Source organism: Plecotus auritus (assembly GCF_963455305.1).
Source record: "Plecotus auritus genome assembly, chromosome: 5".
Taxonomy (NCBI): Eukaryota; Metazoa; Chordata; class Mammalia; order Chiroptera; family Vespertilionidae; genus Plecotus; species Plecotus auritus.
The window spans coordinates 65,419,039-65,442,680 of record NC_137776.1 but is presented as its reverse complement, the minus strand read 5'-3'; the positions used below and the strand labels follow the sequence as shown (position 1 = coordinate 65,442,680).

At 42.1% G+C, this 23,642-nt stretch overlaps 1 protein-coding gene and 1 pseudogene across 7 annotated transcripts in view; both read right to left on the bottom strand.

Moving 5' to 3' along the window:
- Positions 1-23,642, bottom strand: part of CACNB4 (calcium voltage-gated channel auxiliary subunit beta 4) — a 243,023-nt gene that overhangs the window by 51,720 nt on the left and 167,661 nt on the right. The gene's annotated exons all lie outside the window — the stretch shown is intronic.
- LOC308249529 (heterogeneous nuclear ribonucleoprotein D-like) lies at positions 4,821-8,914 on the bottom strand (annotated as a pseudogene). Its single transcript has 2 exons — positions 8,879-8,914; positions 4,821-5,377 (listed from the first exon to the last, which is right to left on the bottom strand). The product of its transcript is annotated as a heterogeneous nuclear ribonucleoprotein D-like (transcript).

The window sequence follows — 23,642 nt, the reverse complement described above, 5'->3', positions numbered from 1 at the left end:
GCATAAAATCCAGAGTCAGCGAGAAAGGACACAATGCTTCTGAAATATATATGAAAACAGTTTTGAGTCAGTCCCAGGTGATGCTTTGCTAAAGTGTGATGTGTGCAGGAGGCCACGGGCTGTGAGAAAATGTCTGGGCCAGAAAGTGATTAGGGTGCAGGCAGTCAGGAAGGAGGCACTTGCCTTGTTTGAAAACATGTGATGGGGAAGGTAATTGACTACAGTTCACAAGAAAGCAGGCTGCCCACTGCTGCAGTGAGTCAAACAGCTAAAATACACAACCTACTGTTGACACGAGGAGATGGCTAATTTCCTGAAACTACCTTAACGACATTTCAAACCCTGGCATTCAATCTCTCTGAGCGCCCAGAAAGTGATGCAAGGACTCCTGCAAATGAACTTTATTTTGAAATGTGAACAAAATTGTAAGAATTTCAAAATTACTTAATAAGCTCTACTACTGCCAACTATGTAAAAGCAGACGCTTCTGTTCACTTCCCTGTTTCTAAGAATACTGGCGGAGGGGAAAACCGAGGGCTATGAGAGAGAGCCATGTTCACAGCCACAGTGTTATCGCAGCGTTTCCTCTGGGGTTTAGGGCGGGTTTTCGTTGCACATGGAAAATAGTTGCTGCTGCCTCTCTCAAAGTCCTAGGGGAAGCAGAGGGCAACACCAAAAGCTCAACTTTGGCCCATGGACATGTTCTGCTGGTTTGGCACAGAATTGGTTTCTTGTTTTCATTTATTTTTATTTTGTGTTGTTTCAACTGGGTCCAAGAGCTATAGAGCTATCCTAGGAGAAGGAAGGAAGAGGAAAAGAAAAGGCCCTAGGTTGTTACAAAGGTGCAGAGCGAAGAACAAGAGAGGTCAGAGGAGCCTGTGGGGCCGGACTGGAGGAAGGAGCCATGGAGGGAAGGGATGCAGCAGGCTTCATGGACTGAGGGCTGCAGGGAGACTGCCCAGACAGAGCTCTGGTTAACCATTTATGATCTGGGACGGGGAAATGGCATGAAGAAAATAATGTCAGATGCTAAGAGGACAGAACTAAGATGCAAAGGTTGCTAGCCCTGGCCAAAGCTGGGAAATGCAGCCTCATCAGCTTTTCGTTTTTTAGAATTCCATGTCATAAAAAAAGGGCAAAGGGTGATCTATCTAACTTATTGAGTGAGCCAATCTCAGGCTGTTAACCCATGAGCAAAGGGCACGGCAGAGGCCAGTCCCTCAAAAGTTACTAAGCAGACACCATAGCAGGTCACATCTTGGAGTCTCCAATGAACCAACTAAATCTGGAAAAGAAAAATGGAAACAATTGCTGAAAGTCTCTTCATAAATATAATTGTATGTAACATATATATAATATATAATTTTTAAAGCCATAAACTAATGTATCCCAGTGAACATAAAAAGAAAGAAACAGGTTATGCTTACTGGGTGTGATGTTAGCAATCCTAACCTTATAACTATATATATACTAGAGGCCCAGTGCACGAAATTCGTGCATGGGAGCGGGAAAGGTCCCTCATCCCAGCCTGCACCCTCTCGCAATCCGGGACCCCTTGGTGGATGTCTGACTGCCAGTTTAGGCCCGATCCTACAGCTTCATCCAGAAGGACATCTGGAATGACATCCAGAAGGTCGTTCGGCTATCTGATCTAATTAGCATATTATGCTTTTATTATATATATATATATATATACATATATATATGTATATATATATATGTATATATATATATACATATATATATATATATATATATATATATATATATATATTAAGAATTGTGGTTTTCAATGCCTTAATTCAAAGTCCTGGGTGATGTGTACATTCCAGCACGTAGGCAGAAAAAGAACTTTTGAAATTATGCCTAAAAGATGACTATTTGGACTTTTCTCTAAGCTACTTTGTACTGTTTCTTATAAATAGGAGGTTTTCAAAAATGTTGGCTGAAAGAATAAGGCAAGCTCTGCAGCCCACTTTTACTGGGCAGAAGATCTAAAGTTTGGCTTCAGTCACCACTGAACTAAGTTTTGTTCTTGGGCTACAACGACTAGTCTAGGGCAGCAAAGGAGTATGTTCCAAAAAGTTCAGAAAGGGAAGGGTAGAGTCTGAGTGGTTACTCATCTCCTGCTTTATGCAAATCACTAATTATCACATCAACCCTATGAGGTAGGTCACAATTACCCCCATTTTACAGATGAGGCACCTGAGGCTCAGACAGTAGGAGCGTCCCTGCATGCCACTATCATAGGGCATTATGCAGGGGGCAGGAATATAGCTAGATTCTTTTTTTTTAAATTTCCTCTACAAAATCTGAAGCAAAAACTTACATTAAAATGTCAAACAGTTTAGTTGCCTTTAGTAAAACAAAATGACATCTTGCAATATTTTGTTAACATTGCTCATACACCAACATTTCACTAAGTTGGAATGATGGATTTAGGTAAAGAACTGGCGATCTGAGATCATGGAAAGTGACTTGCAGACTGCTTTTCAAAAGACATGCTTTTGAAAAGACATGCACACAACATCTCCAGGTTATCAAGATTTTTGTTTGCGATTTCTTTGAACTTCTGCTTCAATGATAGCATTTTACTCAGCCTTTTAGTTATTGGTCAGAGATTCTAAGGTACCCTTGAGAGTTTTCTTTTTCTCTTAAGTGATAACTCCTCCAATTGTGTTTATACTGCTTACATACAGATTTTTTTTCATAATTAAATTATCTATATATATAAAAGCCTAAGCAACCATTTGACCCTTCAACTGGTAGCTATGATGTGCACTGACCACCAGGGGGCAGACGCTCAACACACAGGCATGGAAACATGGGACAGACTGATGAATCTCAGGGGGAAGGGGGGAGAGGGGAGAGAGGGAAAAGATTAACCAAAGATCTTATTTGCAATTCTAGAGGCCCGGTGCACGGATTCGTGCACTGGGGAGTCCCTTGGCCTGGCCTGTGGGGATCGGGCTGAAACTGGCAGTCCAACATCCCCTGAGGGGTCCCAGATTGCAAGAGGGCACAGGCCATGCTGAGGGATCCCACTGTTGCATGGATCTGTGCACTAGGCCTCTAGTAATTATATAGAAAAATAGAGCTTAAAACAGTACAGGCTTTGTCTGAATTATCTCATTAGTGGAATCCAAATTAATGGGTTCTATTAGAACTGTTTTATATAATTTATTTAAAATGAAGTAATATTCATTGAGAAACTTAGCCAACCTTACCCTCCTTGTTATGTTGACTAGTTTGGCAATTGCTATAACTGCCCAATTTCAGATACTATTTCTTTCCAGCTGTATCTCCATGAATGGGTCTTTAAAGGAAACTCATTAATGGAGATACCATAAGAGCAGAAGAATTTCAATTGACCTCACTGTATAAAGAGGGAGGTGACATTTGCATGGTGACAGATGATTGCTAGGATTAGTGGGGTGATCACCATTATAAGGCATAAAATGTCAAATAACTATACTGTTTACCTGAAACTAACATAACTAATATATATTGTACACCATCTATACTTTTACCAGAGAGACGAGAGAGAGAGAGAGAGAGAGAGAGAGAGAGAGAGAAAGAGAGAGAGAGAGAGAGAGAGAGAAACAAGGTGACAAAAAGGCCCAGAGAGAGAGAGAGAGAGAGAGAGAGAGAGAGAGAGAAATGAGGTGACAAAAAGGCCCAGATGGAGATGGAAGGGAAATTTGTGTCAGCCATGGCCATTTAGGCACTTGGGAAAAAGAGGTTGAAATGGAGGTTAAGGGCAGATTTGCAAGTTAAATCAGTGGTCAGAGTGGTAACAGGAAGCAGATCCTATATCGGGTTACTATAAGAATTGCAATTTCATATGGTTCAACCTAATACACTGGGAATGAATCAAAGACAAAGATTACTTTATAGAGATGCTGTCTGGCAAAAACTACTAATATTGGATAAGTATGTTAGAGGTGCTACATCAATGAAAACAATTAGCAATAAATCAAAACCCTTCCATGAGACTGAATGGAAACAGCATCTTGGCATCAGTAAGAACTTTATCCTGATGGTCCAGTGGTGAGATCATGGAGCTCCCTCTCCTACTGGAAAGGAACAGTGAGTGACCACCTGCTGGCCTCGAGCAGTCAAGCTTTCCTATGTACAGGTGTAGAATAATATCATGGGACGTGGAGCAGCCACCTCGGGAACCAGCACTGCCTGGTGAAAGCTTAATGAGAGCTTCTGACCAATCCATGTGACACAGGTGAGTGCCTGGGTGGCTACACCTGGTTGGCACCTGTAAGCATTAGCCCCAGCACAAGGCCTTCATTCAAGCACAGCAGCTCAAGCTGCACTAATTCTAGTTTCAGCACAGATGTTAAAAAGGAAATGGCAGGCTCAGCCTGTGTGGCTCAGTGGTTGAGCTTTGACCTATGAGCCAGGAGGTCACGGTTCTATTCCCAGTCAGGGCACATGCCCAAGTTGTGGTCTCAATCCCAGTGGGAGGCGTGCAGGAGGCAGCCAATCAATGATTCTCATGATGGATGTTTTTATCTCTCCCTCTCCCTTCCTCTCTGAAATCAATAAATAAACATATATATTTTTTAAAAAAGGAAATGACAGTATTTGCTCAGGAAATTCTGAATGTGCTGCTGGGAGATGCAGAGCTGCTTAAAGAGGAAGCACCTAACAGTTTCTTGTAAATGTGGACTTCTATGACCCTCGAATAAAGGAATATCTTTTACAAAATAATTATCGTAGAGCAACAGAAGACCAATCAATCTTCAATGTCGCCCTGCAGATGGGTTACTTTAGCAGTCTCCTCCTGTTTTCTCCAATGTCCTCCTTTAATGTGGCTCATAATTGTTTTTGGTGATTGCCTCCCCCTCGAGACGCCTTGCCATAAGTGCTCTGTTGGCCACTGTAGTCTGCGTATCCCTGTCCATATCCATAGTCCCATAGTTTACCCAGTATAATCATAGCCGCCATAGCCACTATAGTTTTGATCACCACCATAGGCCCTATTGTAATTTCCATAACCTTGATCATAATAGTGATTAAATCCTTGGTTCCAGTTTGGCCCTGACCTCGGCCTCGACCCCTAGTACCACTTCTTCCACCAGCTGCAGCACCTCTTCCTCCTTTTTGTTGTTGCTGTTGCTGCCTATATACTTCTTTGGATTGGGCAGCTTTGATTTCACACTTCCCAGAACCAATTGGATAATATCTGCTTTCTAACAACTTCTTTACTGGCTCCTCATCTGTCTATGTGATAAAACAAAAACCTCTTCTCTCATTTGTTTGTACCCATGGGAAGTTCAATATTTTCAATCTCTCCAAAGGCTCCAAAATATATTTTCTTGAGGGTTATAGTAGAGATATGGTAATAGTAGATATGTTTCTCCTAAAAGTAGCTTCACGCAATCATTTGTGTCTTAAAAAAAAAAAAAAAAAAAAAAAGACTTTCCCTTCTGGCATATGAGGAATAGCATAGGTTGGTTTAGAAGAGAAGAAGGAAGTAAGGAAAGGACTTGTACCTCTCCTGTCATTTATGTAGCCTCGGAAATTGGTTGGTTGATGAAAACTACCTATGGAAATAATTTCTATTTCAAGTTTCTCATTGAGGGAATGCAGGTTGACAGCTCAAGGCATCCAGGTGTGTCATCAGGAGTAGAAATGCTTCCCCAGAGACGGCTGCCGAGATCATGGAAGTCAGAGTGAAGCGTCTGCTTCATGTCAGGGGGAGGTCATGTCTTCTCCGCTGTTACTGTCCTCAGAGCACCAAGAACAAAGTTTTGCACCTAATAGAAGTTCAAAATAATTTATGGAATGAAACAGTGAATGGGGAGGTCTCAGAGAGAGGAGAGAAAGGTAAATGGAGTGCCCTGGAATGCCCCTACTTCACCCAAACAGAGTACACACCTCCTGCCTTCAGGTGTTGTTGGAAACCATGTAAGAAAGAACAGTGAACAACAAAGCCAATGTTACTTAACAATATGAAAGAAAAGTCGACTTGGAAAAATTAATATTCAAAAATGTCTCAGGAAAAATGTTTAAAAAAGAATAAAGAAGACGAATTAGTCCTTTTAACATATTAAAATGTTACCAAATTATAGATATTAACCATATTTGGTACTGGCACAGATCAACGAAATAAGAATCCACAAGTCAACCCATATATATTGATAATTAAAATATGATAAAGGAAACATTTCAAATCAATGGGAAAAGAGTGATTATTCAACAAACAATGTTGGGAAACTTAAATAGCCAATTGAGAGAAAAAGGGTTGATCCCTATTTCATTTCTTAAACAAAAGTATATGTAATGTAAATAAATGTGTACTTTTTAAACAAAGACTTATGTAGCTTGAAATTACCTGTATTAACCAAAAATGATAATTTTGATAGGTAACATTAAATATTAGTGATCATCTATATACGTAAAAGCCCAGCAACCACAACAGCGGAACGACCAGAACAACGGGAATGACCGGTGGCTATGACGCGCACTGCACTGCGGCAGCCAACCAGCCTGATCCAGGCCCCAATCAGCACCCCCTAACACCCCAATCGGGGTTGGGGCTGGCTGGCCAACCACCAGCGGCCCCTCCCCCCGGCTGGCCTGGCTCAATGGGCCCCCATCCGGGCAGGCCCACTGGACCCCCCCCCCCCCCCGCGCGCATGAATTCGTGCACCGGACCTCTAGTTATAATATAAAAATCATCATCATAATAAAATAACCACTATCATTTTTTGAGCACGTACTATGTCCCATGGTTAATGTTAAACACTTTTAGTCACTGTGATCTTGGGAGAAGAATTTGTCCTGTGAAAGGCCTGGGGCCCTAACAGAGGCTGGTTAGTATGAGTTTTTCTCTTTGGTCCCCAGACAATCTCCTATATTTATGAAGTCTGTAGGACTTAGGTTACAAATATGATGATGTAACTTAGTGTAGTAGTGTAATTTAGGTACAAAGGCTATTTCTGAATCACAGGACAGTGACTAATTTGAGGATATTTGAGAGGAATGGTGGGTCCCTTGTGCACACACACAGTACTTGCTCTCTAGGTAAGAGCCATGCCCACCCCTCGTTATCTTATCTCCACAGAAGAAGGAATTCTCTGCAGCTTGTGTCACCAAACTTGTCCTTAGGCTGCTGTGTTCGCTCTCCCTCCTTAGGTTTTCAGGGCCTTGATACCTACTACACAGGGCCCAGCCCTCCCCATCGGCATGGACCAACCCATCTGCAGTCCCAAATGGCCAGAGCCCACACCCTTCCCTGGAGTAGTGTCCTTCCTCTCCAGTGAGTTCTGAGGTGGGAGGAGATGAAAGCGAGCTTGACTCCCATCTAATAATTCTGTGTTAGAGCTCATTAGGTTAGAGGAAAAGAACTTATTCTTAGCTCAACCTTTGGAACTAGTAATGGGGCTTTAATTGGAATAAAACCGCACTTTACAGACATTATCTAATTTAGTCACTAAAAACTTAAAGAGGTAGAGTTCATTATCCACCCTGAAGTAAACAAGGCTTAGAGACACCAATAATGTGCCCAAGGTTATGCAACCGGTGATATGTGGGGAACTCATGACTGACTGACTCCACAGCACTTGCTAACAGCTAATAACTAAGCCCAGAAGAGGTGCTGGTAAGGCGCTGCATGAGCAAATGACCGAGGCTGGAGGCATAAAGAAAATAAAATCAACCTCTCCCCGTCTCCCCTCTCTATGTCTTGTTCTCTCTCACTCTCTTTGCATTTAGATTGAACTGACAATTACTGAGCATGCTATATTCTCTCCAGTGCATTCACTTGATTTCTCTCCACATCTCATTTGAGATATCACAGAGGGTCAAGCTGCATTCCCGAAATCACCCAGCCATTAACTGGTGAAGCCAAGGTTTACATCTGAGGCAGGAGCATCTCCTGAATGATCTCAAAGATTCCTCTGAGGTCTGCACTTAAAGATGTCTTCATAGTGCCAGCAATTCGGTCTTCGAGTACTTGGTGATGGGGTATGCATTTGAGCTGGCATGAAAGTACATACAATCAACTAATACTAAGGATGCAACTATCAAACTTGTAAATTTTCTCTTCCATTCCTTCAGGCCTACCCATTGGCTCATTAATATCTCCAAAGTGGTCAGAGAGGAAAGCCACACCTGCTCATTTTTGTTGTTGATAGAAACTTTTGGACCAAACGAAAAAAATGTTAGAAGATACAATTATTGTTTAGAATGTGTCTGGGAGAGATACTATGATCTATTCTAATCACCTTTATTTTTCATTAGGAAACATAAGGAGAAAGAATTGATTATTCACATGAGATCTGGACCCGAATAAGCAGTTCTGAGTTGGGCTTTGAGGCTAGAATGCCTGGGCTGCGATCCTAAGCTGCCACTCACTAGATGTTTGCTTTTGGACAAGACAATCTTTCTATGCTCAGTTTCCTTTCTGAAAAGGAGCATATTAACTTATGAAACTGCTATGAAGATTCAGTACTCAGGGCAAAGAGCGTAAGCAGTTGGCAGCAGAACTGCCCAAGGCTGGCTAGCAAGCATGCTGACTCCATGGCTTATCCTGGCCCTTTGTGTTTGGGTGAGCCCAATTTGCTGTTTTTAACCCTTCCCTAAAAAAATGGGTAAATGTAAAGCTTGAATTAATCAAGGTGAAGAGGCATTAAAGGCTCTAGTAAGAACTTTGATAGGGACAGTTATAGGTATTGGCTAAAATGAAATTTAGGAATCAGGTTGTATATTCCTCCATAATTTTTGTGCCTGCAAAAAAGCTGTGTTTACTCAGGAGGCATTGCCTCTTTGGGAATAACCTGAAGATGATCAGTTTTGTTTTTTTTTAGAGAGCAGCAAAGAAGAAAACTGCTGTCCTTGGCCTGTGGTGCTGACTCACTCTCCACTCTGAACTGTGTGGCAGCTCCAAGGACATGCCCATTGGCCCAGACTGATGTCAGAGCCCTCCTCTTTAAGACTCCAGGGGCCATGTCCAGATGGCCAGGGCTCTGGGCAGTCCCCAATCCCAGAACACAGTCATGTCCTCTCCTACCTGACCCACCCCGTGGGTTTAAGGGCCAGACCTGCCAACAAGACCAGCCAACCCATCAGTGACCTCTGGATTCCTAAATGGGTTCAGAGTCACATCCAAGAGACAAGACACTTTTCCCTTCCAAAGTCAGAACGTGAGCTCTCTGGCCACAGAGTGTGCCCTTATGTCATTTCAATCAGGAAAATAAGGTAGCAGTCACTTTACTTAGCTATGTTTTCTTTTTCTATTTTCTTGCTCCTTTTGCTTCCTTGAAATACCTGCTTAATTTTTTTTTTTTTTTAAAAAGCACTCCCATTCTAAAGCTCTGGTGAATTTATTAAAATAGGTCTTTTGTTATCACTCTGTTTCTTAATAGATAAGGAAAAAATTCGTGAATCATATGCATATATAATTCAAATGGCTGGATTGGAAATAAGTTAACAAATGTTTGAGTGCCATGGTCCTATAATCTCCATTGTGGGTATAATAGCCGTAGAGCAAACCCCAAGTCCAGGTGAAGACAAGAGCCCGAGAGAGAAATAGGGTTCGTTATCAACACATGAGAGACATGATGTCCATTTGGTGGGAGAACTTTTTCCTCATTGGGCTCATCCTGAAAGCCCTTCTCCTCCCCCAGTACTTTAGGGGACATAAACTCCCTCCATGCCACCACAGTAAGGCTCAGGAAGACCACAGTCAGGAGGTGGCCACCTGAGAACCGCAACCTTCCCGGGGTGCCTCCCCTCTCCAGGGCTGCATACACCTGCGCTCTGGGTTGTGGGAGACTCGGTACTTTAATAGGAAACTTAGGGCAAATGTAGACACAAACACTAGGAGTTCTCTCCTAATAACAGGCCAAGAATGCAAAAGAGCGCTGCATACAGGCCCTGGAAAGGTGGGGACCCACAGACATTAGCCTTATGTTCTTATGGGGCAGACAGTTACGCAAATGACCACAGCATGAAGGAGAGCATGAGAAGTGCTGTAACAAAAATGCAAGTCCAGCCCTAACCGGTTTGGCTCAGTGGATAGAGCATCGGCCTGCGGACTGAAAGGTCCCAGGTTTGATTCCGGTCAAGGGCATGTACCTTGGTTGTGGGCACATCCCCAGTAGGAGGTGTGCAGGAGGCAGCTGATCGATGTTTCTCTCTCATCGATGTTCTAACTTTCTATCCCTCTCCCTTCCTCTCTGTAAACAATCAATAAAATATGTTTAAAAAAAATGCAAGTCCAGTTCTGAATAGAGCAGATTAATTCTGTTTGGAGGAACACAAGATCTTTGGGAGAAGATGGCGTGTTATCAGGGTTGCCAGGAATAGGCTACATAGCCAAAGCCCCAGAGAGGACAGCAAGGCCAAAGGGCAGAGAAATAACAGAAATGTTTGGAGAACAATGAAGTTTGGCAACTCTGCTGTTAGTACTGGGCTGGGAGTTGTGGTGGACATTAGAGATGGAAAAGGCATGTGTCATGCCTTTTAACATTTACAGTGAAGTTGAGATGAGATATGTGTTAATGAAACATGGCAATTCAGTGCTAGAACTACATTATTAAAAAAACACACAGCATGGCGGGGGGCGGGGGCGGTCTACGGCCTTTGGAGTTGTGACAGTGGAGGTCAGTCCGAAATGGCTGAGCCACGTGAGCTGCATGGAGAAGGCAGGGCTAGGACTTCACCTGAAGGCTGGGCTGGGGTCAGAACCATGTCGCCAGGCATTGCAAGAGTAGGCAGAGGCTGTGCGAACACAGGCATGAAAGCAGCCCCTTGCCCTACATGCTGGGGAGTGAGACGTTCAGCGGTTCATGAGGAGCAGTGGCTGGAAATAAAATTGTAGAGTGGAGTGAATACAGAGCCCAACCCCCCCGGGAGAGCCAGGAGGAGGTGTCCACAGCCCCCTGGCTGGGGGAGATGGCGGATGCTGTGCTTGGGTGGGAGGGTTTTGGGTGGAAGAGGCAGCATTAGGAGGTTCTGTGTGGCCAGAGAGACCAACAGGGAGACTGGAAACTTTTTCTTGGGGCTGTATGTAGTCTTTGAAGTCATCTCAAAATCTCTGCTGGATGAGGTGCAAGTAGAAATAAAAAAAAAAAACAAACAATAATTTTCATCAAATTGTATCCTACCATTTGTGATGAATGAAACTTTGCTTCATTTTCTTTAGAAAAGTATACAGATAGTTCTTTTGAGCCCTGGTTGCTGCTATCTGGTTTTAAAAAATTTTTAATAGCCTCTCTTTTCAGAAAGGAGGTTTTTCAATTCCTCTCTTGCTGTCTGCCCAGGTGCTAGCCACTTGGAAGTTTCCAAATAGGAAACTAAGTTCTATGTGCCACTAGTTGGCCTAGTTCTGCCCTTGAACTTATGCTGAGTTTGTGATTTATTCAGTATGTTTCTTGGTATATTTACTAAGATTCGGTATAAACATGTACCGAATCAACTCAGAAACATTGTCTCATTATTCTTTATCGAATCAACATCAATCTAAAACAAAAATGAGAAAATGTCTGCTGCACTGGTCGGTGTGGTTCAGTGTTTAGAGCAGGGGTGGGCAAACTTTTTGACTCGAGGGCCACCATGGGTTCTTAAACTGGACCGGAGAGCCGGATCAAAAGCATGGATGGAGTGTTTGTGTGAACTAATATAAATTCAAAGTAAAGGAGCGGAGGGGAGAGCAAGAGAACTGGATAGAACAGCCGGATCCGGCCCGCGGGCCGTAGTTTGCCCACGGCTGGTTTAGAGTGTTGGCCTACATACCAAAGAGTCGCAGGTTTGATTCCTGGCCAAGGACATGTACCTGGGATGTGGGTTCTCTTAACCAGCTCCAGTTGGGGCGTGTGCAGGAGTCAACTAATTGATGTGTCTCTCTCACATCTATGTTTTTCACTCTCTCTCTTTCTCTCTCTCTCTTTTTCTCTATCTCCCACCCTCTCCCTCTCCCCCCCCCCCACTCCCTTCCACCCTCTCTCTAAAGAAAAATCAACGGAAAAAATATCCTCAGGTGAGGATTAAAAATGAAACAAAATAAAATGTATGTTCATTTATTTTGAAAAGAATAACAAAACTGGGAGCAACATTATTAAAATGATATCTTAAATTGTTCTTGGCAACAGCCAAGTTCATCTTTCATCTTTCTCCTCCAACATGCTCAGGTCAGAATATGCACCTCAAGTTTTTCCAAATATGTTAAACTCACAGTGTGTGTGGCACGTAGCAGGCACTCAGGAAATACTTGTTGACTAGGCGGGGGGAGGCTCCTCCCTGCCCTTGTACAGGGTGTTGACTCTCATTTGAAAAGCCTCTTCTCTCCTTGTCCATCTGGCAGACTCCATTCCATCCATAAACTGTGTTATAATTTGTATATGTAGTTGTTCTATCTTTCTGACAATAACTACCCAGGGCAGGTACTGCACCTTTTTCATCTTTGTGCCCCAAACATGGGCTTGGATCATGGTAGGTGTATAATAAATATCTGTAGGTAGGTTGGTATGTAGGTAGGAGAAGAGGAAGGCTGGAGGGTAGGGAGGGAGGAAGGGACAAACATTTCTTTGTATTTCTCTTTAAGAAAAGAATGCATTGCATTTTACTAGTCACTCAACTACTGAGTTACATTCAGTAGAGGAAAATGCTTGCTTCCAATGTTTCCGAAACCACCCCTGCAAAAGCAGATTGAATTTCGTGTTTCACTGAATCCATCCATTCATGATTAATTGGGTAGTTAAGCGCTTCCAATAACATGTGCAGCTGGGAATTCCTCCAGCTGTCATTAATTTTACTAAAGATTCAAATCCTCAGTATTTATCTGCTGAAATGGAGCCACTGTTACTCCAATCAAAATCCAGTAATGAACTCTGCCATTAGTATTGACAAACAACCGAGTAATTTACAAAAGCTACAAGGATGCTAACTCCAGTTGCCCTGTTGGTTACTGTCATAATAAATTTGATGCTATTCAATCTCCTGTTTTCTCCTACGAACCAGGTTTTTAAAAAAACACCCAGAAATATCCCATAAGTCAGTGACCCCTGAGACACAACATAAGGACAATAACAACTGGCGACATCTTAATGACTGAAATGGAAGTAAACACATTTCTTTGGCTTTCAGGCTTATTTTGCTGGGTTGGACGAGAGGAAAGCTGTGCAATATCTGGCAATGAAACATTCTGAAATGTAATGCAGACTTTCCCAAAAAGAGGAACTAGAATACTATCATTTCCCCCTCATAGTCTGCAATCAAATAATGAAGTGGGACCATGAGCCAGTTCATTTTGGCTGTCGTCCTCTCAGCACGGCATGAGTGCGTGCCAGGATGCTGTGCCATTAAATGTAATATAGGCCTGCAGATGAACCTCAAATATCCAACCCGTTCTCCAAGGGAGGAGGAAACAGAGAGCTCAGCCACCGTGCCCAGACACTTCCTTCCCTAAAACTGGAGTTCTCACCAGCCAGTTGCTTGTCACCCATTTTAACTCCATTTGCCAATTATATGGAATTATCAATTCACAGTTTCTCATATACTACAGATAACGCACACTGCGTATTAGTCCATCTAACACACATCTTCTGTATGTGCACTGGTCTTTCAAGCTGAAAATCCAACTCTGCAGACAGCAGCAGAAAATAATCCATAAGCTGAAGGAATGGATCATTTCATTGTCAAAGCCAAGTTTGCAGGTCTTGGGTAGATGACCCGCTCTCTTTAATTCAGGTCCCTAAAGAAAATAATAATGTTACAAAATGGCCACAAATATTATGCCTTACAGGATGAAAGGGGATTGGGTTCCGTTGCCTTACATCAGGGCAAGGTCTTTAGCTAACAGATGGTTATTCTTCACATCCCAGGGAAACATCACCGGCCTCAGCAAGGGAAAGATGACCAAGAGGACGTGGTATCTGAAGAAGCCCAACCAGAGAAACCAGAGTAAGGAAAGCCAGACATCAAGAATCATTCGCTGGCCAGGAACGGAAATAGACCATTTCCTGTCTGAAATAATTTCTTACTGAATCTCTTCACAAACTGAAAGAATAATCAGTTTCTCGTACCAAGTTCTCGTATCTGAATGGGTGTAAACCCTAATATAAACACATGCCCCTTAAGTAAAAAGGTGTTTAGCCAAAACTCTACTTGGTTTCCGTTGAGCTCTGCATAAGCAGCTACCTTATTCTATCTTTCCACATGTGGGTGCACGCACACACACAGACACTACTATCATCTGCCTACTCAACAGCCTCCAAAAATTGTAAAATTTGGCTTTTCTCTGAAAAAAAAAAAAAAGGGACCCTGTATCAAAAAAGAACTACTCAGATGTGCTTTTATTCTTAGAAGTTCTCAATTCAAATGTGATCAATAGTGTAAGAAAACATTAAAAAGCAGCAGCTTATCAGCTTTAAATAAGAACTCATATTTCATCATGAGTTTTTAAAATGAGAAGTAATTAAAGACATTGGTTGCCCCATGAATAAAAATCAAATATTTATTTTTTTACCCTTTTACCAGGGTAAAAATAATTATCTTATGTATTATGATTTGTTCAAGTGGCAATCATTATTGAGCATTAGTACCTCTATAAACACTAAAAGTAAACTGCTAGGGCAGAGGGTAAGAGCCTCAGAATAATCAGTCCATTTATAAAGCCACTGACTCCTTTCATGGCCAGATCTGCTCCTTCAGGGGTCAGCTACATTTTCAAGAAATGCTTGAGCCACTGTAATTGATGGTCAACAAGGGGAAGATGAAATTGTCTGGTCTTTCTCTTTCGCTTACTGTTTCATCCACAGTCCTGCCCAGCCACTGAAGGCCCTCTGCATTTTGATGGCTCTAAGCCAGGCTCCTGTCTGTTCCTCCAACTTCATGTCTCACCACTCCCTGCTGTCGCCCACATGCTATGCTAAGAGCTTGTACCTCTCCGATTCCCTGAATACATCATGTAGACTCCTACCCCGAAGTGTCTCTTTAATGCACTCATCCTAATTCCTCCTCACCCTGGAAGAAGAGGTGTGTTATCTCCAGGATGCTTTTCTGAGACCCCCAGGGGCTCCCTTAGCTTCCATTAAAATTGCTGTGTTCATTTGTCATCACTGCATTTAGATTTTTAAGATAATTATCTCTCTGCATGTTTATTCCCCATTACGTTGTGCAGTCCTTAAAGGCAAAATCCATGATTTATTCATCTCTATCCAACCCCCCACCTCTACCCCCCTCCCCCCCCCCCCCCTCCCCGCCCAGGGTTAAGCTCAGTAACTGGTTTTATAAATGTTTACTGAATGAGGGAACATGTACATGAGTAAATAATTTGTGGATAAGCTGAGAACAGAAGGTAGGAAAAACAGCACAAGAGAACTAATATATAATCATATATTTTCATCAGGGATATAGATGAGTTATAGCCTCAACAATTAAACAATGAAAATACAACTGTATTTTATGGTAATATTTTTCCTTGAATCAGGTCCTTAATATACTAGCCACCAAAGAAATAGATGTAAATGACAATTTTTTTTCCCTAGAGAAAAATATGCTATCTTTTAAAATAAATGTTTTTTACACTAATTTTCCATTTTTTAATTTTAAATTTATGGGCAGCTCAAAAAGTAGAAGTGGGCTTGGCAGAGAAGGAAGGTCAAGGGGTCAAGGGAAAGTGCTGTGCTTCCGAGTTCAGTGTGACAGTTCTCCTGCCTCTGTTTACCTGACTCCATCCAGTGCATATGATACAGTCTGTGTGGGTGTGAGGGGGGTGGGGGGGGGCACGGGTCTGGGGCTGAGCTGGGGCCATCTAAAATAGACTTTTTATTTTGGAATCATTTTAGATTTACAGAAAAGGTGCAAGGTAGTCCAGAGAGTGCCCACATTCCCTTCACCCAGTTCCCCTTCTGTAAACATCTTACATACCCGTGATCATTTGTCAAAAGGAAGAAACGAACATTGGCATGTTACCATTAACCAAATTCCAGGTATCAGATTGCACCAGTTTTCCACTAATGTCCTTTTTTCTGTTCCAGTATCCAATTCAGGACACCATATTGTATTTAGTCTATGCTTTTCTAAGTCAAATACTGACTTGATTGCAAATCAGAAAAAATTGCTTAAAGATTGGTTAACGTTCTCGACCACTTTTCAGGTCTCCTCCATCTCCCGTGTGACCGCTGGCTGGCAGCCTCCTTTCCTGGCCTCAGCCAGGAGAGCACAGCAGGTGCTGCCTGCTTCAATTGCCAGGCACAGCTGTCCGCCCATGCGGGCTAAGAATATTTCAACCAGGTCAGCACAGTTTCTAAATAAAAGAAACTGAGGTAGAGTAGCGATGCTAGCAAAGACGACACCACTAACAAAGAGCGTCCTGCGTTGGTTTCTCAAAGGGATCACATGTCGATCAAAAGTTCTCAAATATTCTTCAAGAGGCTTTTGTCTGGAAGCTTAGCGTGGTGTGGTGAGTTAGAAAAAAGAGCTGCAGTCGGAGAATATGAGGCTGGGATGAGCCTTTGCTGCTGTCAAAAATAAATAGGCAGGGAGGCTGCGAGGAAGGACACAGCAGGAGAAGGAACAAAGGCACCAGGAGAGCCCAGCTTCAGCAAAGGGGTTTTTCAAGGTCCATAGGGCATTAACAGCAGAAAAATAAGGAGCTCATTTGCTGCTAATTTCCCCGTTTCCACTTCTATAAGATACAGAGCATTATATTTAGGAAGAGGTGGTGAACTTGAGCACTTTGGAAAGTTTGAAAGCAGACACCATGCAGGGACTATTTTTAAGGCAAAAGGGAACTCAACTTTTTGCTTGGCAACAAAGAAGAGAGGATTCTATTGCAGTTGGAACAGCAGGTTAAGGCCAATCACGATCTCTCACCAGGCCCTCCAAGGTGCCCTCCTGGCATCCTGTGCCCTGCCTGAGTTCAGGGATCTGCACTGCAAAGGGAAGCAAAGATCCTCAAGGAAGTGTGTGGAGGGCTGCAGATGAAAACAGATCAGGGCAAAGAAATCTGGATCGACTCATCTGGAGAAAGAGAGCCAAGAAAATTCTAAAGAGCACGCTTTAAGAATCTGAATGGTTTGAATGCAAGTGCTGGGGAACAGCAATTTTGCAGTGAGGACAGAGGGAAGGAAAACATGTCTCCTTGCAGTATGAGGGATTTAAGTTGGACAGAAGAATACAGTGGAATATTACTCATCCTGAAAAAAGAAAAAATCCTGCTATTTGCAACAACCTGGATAACCTGGGGGACATTATGCTAAGTGAAATGAGCCAGTCACGGAAGGGCAAATACTGCATGACTCCACTTACTGGTACACGAGGTATCTAAAATAGTCAAACTCATGGATGCAGGCAGTAGGAGGGTGGCTCAGAGGCTGGTGGGGAGGGGGAACTAGGAGTTGTTGTTCAATGGGTATAACAATTCAGTTATGTGAAATGAATAAGTTTTAGAGATCTGTTGTATTACATAGTGCCTATGGTTTAAAATAATACTGTATTGTGCACTTAAAAATTGTTAAGAGTAAAACATGTGTTAAGTGTTGCTACCACAGGAAAAACATACCACAAAGGGACACAAGGACACTTTTGGAGGTGACAGATTTGTCTATTGCCTTGAGGGTGGTGATTGCTTCATGGGTATATGCTTATATCCAAATTCATCAAACTGCATACATTTTTTTTAAAAGAAACTGGCTTACAATCATCAGCTTTCCCAATGACCAGCATATTTTTTAATTAAGTGGATACATTTAATTAAGTGAATATATGTTTGTGTTTTTCTGATTAACAAGAAACCAACTATAGCTTCACTTTTAAACAAATACTTCAATAAGAAGATAGCTAGTATGTAGGAACACTAATACAATGTTAATATTTATAAAGCTGAGGTTTTGATCATACACCCTTTGAATATCCAGAATAGGACATAGTTTTCTCCTATGAAAGAATGAAACTACCATGGATGAAGAGATGACTGTCAACCCTAAAGGCTTTAGGAAGACCCAGTAAAACCTGTTTGACTTCCCTATATATACGATAGGCTACTGGAGGATAAGAAGCATAACTATAAAACAAACACCTGGAAGGACTCCAAGGTGAACTCAGGTCTGGAAATGTGCTGGCAAAGGGTTTAATGAAGAATTGAGGATTAAGTGACATAAAGTATCCTGTAAGACAGAGTGAATGTTCAAAATATACTGGCTAAAATAAAAAGAATGATGATCACTATTATTGTTATTATGAATACTAAATATACACAAAAGAAGGATATTTTCAATATTTGAAAAAAATATTTCAAAGAAATGAACGCTACTGTTTACCCTCAATAGTCTCCCCTCCAAACACACCATCCATGCCAGTAGAAAGACACTGGCAGAAGGCTGGCTGTAAACCTCAAGGCACTGACAACTAAAGGAGGTCTTTGTCTTAACTTCTCTCAATATAGTAGAGACAAATGTTATGAAACAAAAGTGAAAAGGGCTGGGGGAGAAAGAATGCTACCAATTTCCACATTAAGAACACACAACAGCCACCCTCAACCATATGCGCCGGTTTGTTCTCTGCCAAAATATGTGGCTCGCCATCGTGGAGGCACAGCCAATGTTTGCAAGTTGCCATGAAAGCATATAGTTATTTTTTTAAACACAGCATTCATGCAGCATTGATTGAAGTTTATTATTTCATTCATTCAATCAACAAATATGCAGTAAGCACTCAACCACAGGCAGGGGACCATGGGAGTTGCAAAAATCCATATGATTTTGTCTTTCCTCTCAAATTGCTCACAATCAGAGAGAACAACAGACCTATTGTTAGCAAGAGACAAATACGGATGGCTCCTGAGGTCTGTTTCCTTCCCTATTCCACTAGCTGAGCAGAAAGCTGGCTCAGCTCAACGGAAAATGAGCTGAGACCAATTGCTGGGCTTCAGAGGCCTTCTCCTGTTAATAAGGCCACTTCCCTCACCAGAGAGCTTCCACTGTTGCACAATTATATAGATGTGCCCTGACCACTGACCTATAAATACATAGAGCATTCTCTCCAGGGCTGTGGCGATGCCTGGCACATGCACACATCCTCGCCTGGCCTAAGCTGTGGGAGGGGAGTTCAAATGTTTATGTGCACGCTGTTCCGTGTCTGCTTATTAATTGTTCTCCAAACAAAACCCATATTATATCTACACTATGTGGCACTGGCATTCCATGCAAGCGACCCTTTCCATAAAAGGCAGAATTGGCAATGGCAGCATGTCCAGAAGATGCAAGAATCGTGTTAATTACATCTATAGTTTACCAATCTGAATTTGGACAGATTTTATGAAATAGTAAGTGTTTCTATCTGTACAAAATAGATTCAAATCATCACTGACTAGAGAGTTTTTTGAAACAGGAGAGTTGAATTAATCCTGTTCCCTGAAGTTCTGTTGCCACATGGAAGGTATGTTTTAGATCGGAGCTAACTGTAGAGTCGAGCTCTGAGGAGTGTGCCTAGAACCTTGACCAGAGTAATCTCAGGGGGGTATAGTTCAAAGGAGGGACCTGCCCATTTCTGGACTGATCTGGAGCCATACATGGTAAACCTTCTGTACAGCCTTTTTAATGGCCCAGGATTTGGCAGAGAAGGATGGTCTGTAATGCATGAGAAGGCTCGGGACAAAACCTGACTTCAAAGTGAGAGATAGGCTTATATTTTTCATTACAGTCATCATTATCTTTAGGGTGAGGCTACTGAGACAAGTGAGGCGCCCTGGGTGCAAAATGTAAGGAGGCATTCAGGATGGTGCAAGTGCCAACTCAGCATGTGGGTGACCTGAGAGCGAGTGCCTCCTGACCTGTGTGTCCTGGCTGTCTCTCTCTCATGGAGGCACCACCCTCAGGGTCATGCAAGTGCAGAGAGTGAGCACCTCCTTAAATTCTGTAGCCTAGGCTCACTTGCCTTGCCGCTCACCTTCCCCCTCTGCCTCCTCCCATTGGGTGCCCCCCTTAATTTGTCCATCAGTCCTCCATGCCCACTTTGAAGAACCAGGATCTAGAAATGAATAAAGAAAACATTAAGACCAGGTCCAGCATAAAAGGGGCACACCTTAAGTGAAAGTTTGTTTTTAAAAACTACCCAGACTGAATTTTTTCCCCTTATACAACTAAAAACCAGAATACACCTTGGAAAATTTAGACGAGACAGGACTGAATCCCTAACTAACTCATTTTTCTTCCCGTCTATGACAAACACCCCAAAAATCCAGCTTTAGAGCCATTTTGCAATGGTTGTGATTTCCAAATTAAATACCTTGTAATTAGCTCCTCCTATATGTTTGGTAATCCTATTACAGCAACCCATTAAGTGTCACACCAATTTAGAAATTATCAGGTGTCAGAATGTGTTTTTCCTTTGTGAATACTAATTAATAGAAATAGAACAATTGTGAAAAGACTTCCTTTTATATTCCTTTTTCACTTTACCAGTCTAGAGTCTTTGTAGCAACCTCAGACATCTATCAGTCCAATGTAATTTAAAATTTGGTTCTCCTCTTAGAAAAAAAAAAAATCCTATCTAAACATGGGGCTGTATTTTATGATCATAATCACAATTGACAAGCAAAACAGTACTAAGTAAATGGTTGTGATGGGTTTTCAAGATTTGGAGAGCTACCCTTGGAATCCTTAACTTTCACCATTTAAAAACGCACTCAATTGGTTTAGGAAGCTGAAAGAACTTCACATTATCTTCTGGAAACAAATCAGTTATGTCATAAACAAATGATGATTTTGCCAGGCCAGTGTTCCTCAGTGTTTGAGCGTTGACCCATGAACCAGGAGGTCACGGTTTGATTCCTGGCCAATGGCACATGCCTGGGTTGCAGGCTTGATCTCCAGTAGGGGATGTGCAGGAGGCAGCTGATCAATCGTTCTCTTTCATCATTGATGTTTCTATCTCTCTTTCCCTCTCCCTTCCTCTCTCTGAAATCAATAAAAAAATTATGATTGTGGTAAATGCCAAATTATAAATATCAGAGGGTTAAGCTTGGTTTAAAACAACATGAATGGTAGCAAATGAGCCACACTGATCTCCTCATGCCTCATTCTGGAGTGTATTAGTTTTATATTCCCTCTGTAACAAATGACCACAAATTCAGTGGTGTAAGCCAACTCAAATTTATTATCTTACAGTTCTGGAGGTCAGAATGTCAAAACAAGTCTTATTGGCCTAAAACCAAGGTGTTGGCAGGAATGCATTCCCTCTGGAGGCTCTGGGGATAATCCATTTCCTTGCCTTTTCCAGCTTCTAGAGGCCACTGTATTCCTTGGCTCACAGACTCCTCCCTCAACATTCAAAGCAACTCATGCCTGTTTAAGTCCTTCTCATGCTGCCCACTCTCTGGTCATCTCTCTTTGTATTCCCTCTTCCACTTTCAAGGACCACAGTGATAACATTGGGTCTACTGGGATAAGGCAGGACAATCTCAAGGCTAGCTGATGAACAAACTTAATTCTCCTCTGTCATCTACGTTGGCACATTCACAGATTCTGAGGATTCATATGTGGACATCTTTGGGAGGTCAGTCTTCTGCCTCCCACAAGGAATTTATAATAAACTAGAGGCCCAGTGCACAAAATTTCTGCACAGGTAGGGTCCCTAGTGGCTGCCGGCCAGGGCCTCCCTTTGTTCCGTGCCACCCCCTGGTGGTCAGCGCACATCATAGCGAACGATCGAACTCCCCAGGGGATACTTTGTGCATATTAGGCTTTTATATATATAGATGTCCCCTACACGAGGCAGGGGTTTATAAGATTCATGACACTTCAAGTGCTGGATCTTTGGCATGTATGGTCTGGAGTTATCTGACAATCAGAACCTTTGGAAAAAAAGGTATTTTACAAGGCAGTTGAAAATCACAGATGCTATTTTCATATTATTATTTTGAGATCTTTTGAACTCCCTTTTAAAGTCAGCTTTATAAAAAGTATTGAGTTGATTCCTAAGGACCAGATCTAGTCAATACCCAAGATTTGTTGATTCTGCCTATTGTAAAAAACTTCACATTGGAATTTATACACATTCAGATTTATGAGCCTGTGAAGATTGCTGGGCTGTGTTAAGGGGCGGGGCTTGCTCCCTCTCCAGCTGTGCAATTCCCAGACCCCTTAAGAAACAGCAGCCTGGGCTCATTAAGGACCTCTCTGAAGGGGTATGAGACAACACATGGGACTGTGGTGAAATGGAGAGCATGTGACCTGCCTAGAAGTATTTAAAGTAATTTTTAGAAAACAATAACTATTCTCAACCAAATACAACTGAAGGTCAAATTTGGCTCCTAGGCTATAAGTTTGCTACCCCTGCTAGAGGCTATATCCATTCTGAGCCCAGCTCTGACTCCTACAATTCCAGAGGACCCACTATTACTGCTCTGCCTTTAGAGCTTTACCTCACATTGCCCCTCAATTCCTTCCTGTTCTTAAAGACTCTGACACCCCATCTTGCGTTTTCTATTTAGGTACTAGATCTCTCACGCGGCAATCTGGTTTGTGATGCATTGCTGTCCATGCCCTGAACCTCTCCTGCACTTTGCTCCCCAGTGTTGGCAGGAATGAATAAGGAGGTTCCGGAATATATCTACTTTAGGAAGCTTCAGAATAGAGCCCCCTTTCTGGAACATTTGAAGCTGGCATTTTTCACCCAGCCTAGGGTGTTTCCATTCCTTATGATTCCATGCGGTGTGTGGTAGAGACAGGTACCCTTTAAATCTGGTAACCAAGATTACCATGTTTATTATTTTTCAAGAAATCCCAGACAATAACTCAGGATGAAACTTCCTGAGGCATTTAAACAGAGCGGATCATTCCATTCTTTGTGCTATTGTTGCACCTAATAGCTACCGCTTCTATTATGATTACACCTAGCTATTTACTCCTCCACCTCCTCCATTTGTCTGTGATCTCTCTGAAGATATTCACTGGATTTTATACATCTTTTCATCCTCAGCACCCACTGAAGTGCCTTGCACATAATAGCCATTCAATAGTGTTTATTGAATGGGTGACATAAATAATTGCTAAGAAAGGTTACCAGCATTCTAAGTAAGCTACTTGAGGCACTTCTATTATTTTCTGATTCCATAGCAAAGAATGAACAGTAGAAGAATGCAGCTATTAACTAACACATTTTGTGTTTTTGGCAGTCACATGACAGAAGTAACTTAATATTTTGAGGACATAGGTCATAATTTCATTTAAACATCTGAAACAATTTCTGAGCATCCTTTAAAAAATAAGCTCAGAGGGAAGGGGATGGGGGTCAGGCAGAGAATAACCAAAGAACTTATATGCATATATGCATAATCCTTGGATACAGACAATAGCATGGTGAAGCCTTGGGGGTGGAGGAGGGAACCAAGTAGAGGGGAGTAATGGGGGGAAATGGGGAACATTTTTATTGTAATATTCTCAACAATAAAGATAAAAATCTTAAAAAATAAGCTCCTAAATTTCAGGTACCATACTTTTTAAAACTGTCTTAATATGGGTATTAAACCTGCAGGCTACATTTAAAATCCTACCAGGTTAATGATGTTGGTGGTAAATGAAGTCACTCATAGGAAAATATCCACTGTCTGGAATTGTGGACATTTGCAGTACGAGAAACTTAGAATAGTTTTGAATATAGTTAGGCAACTGTGCATA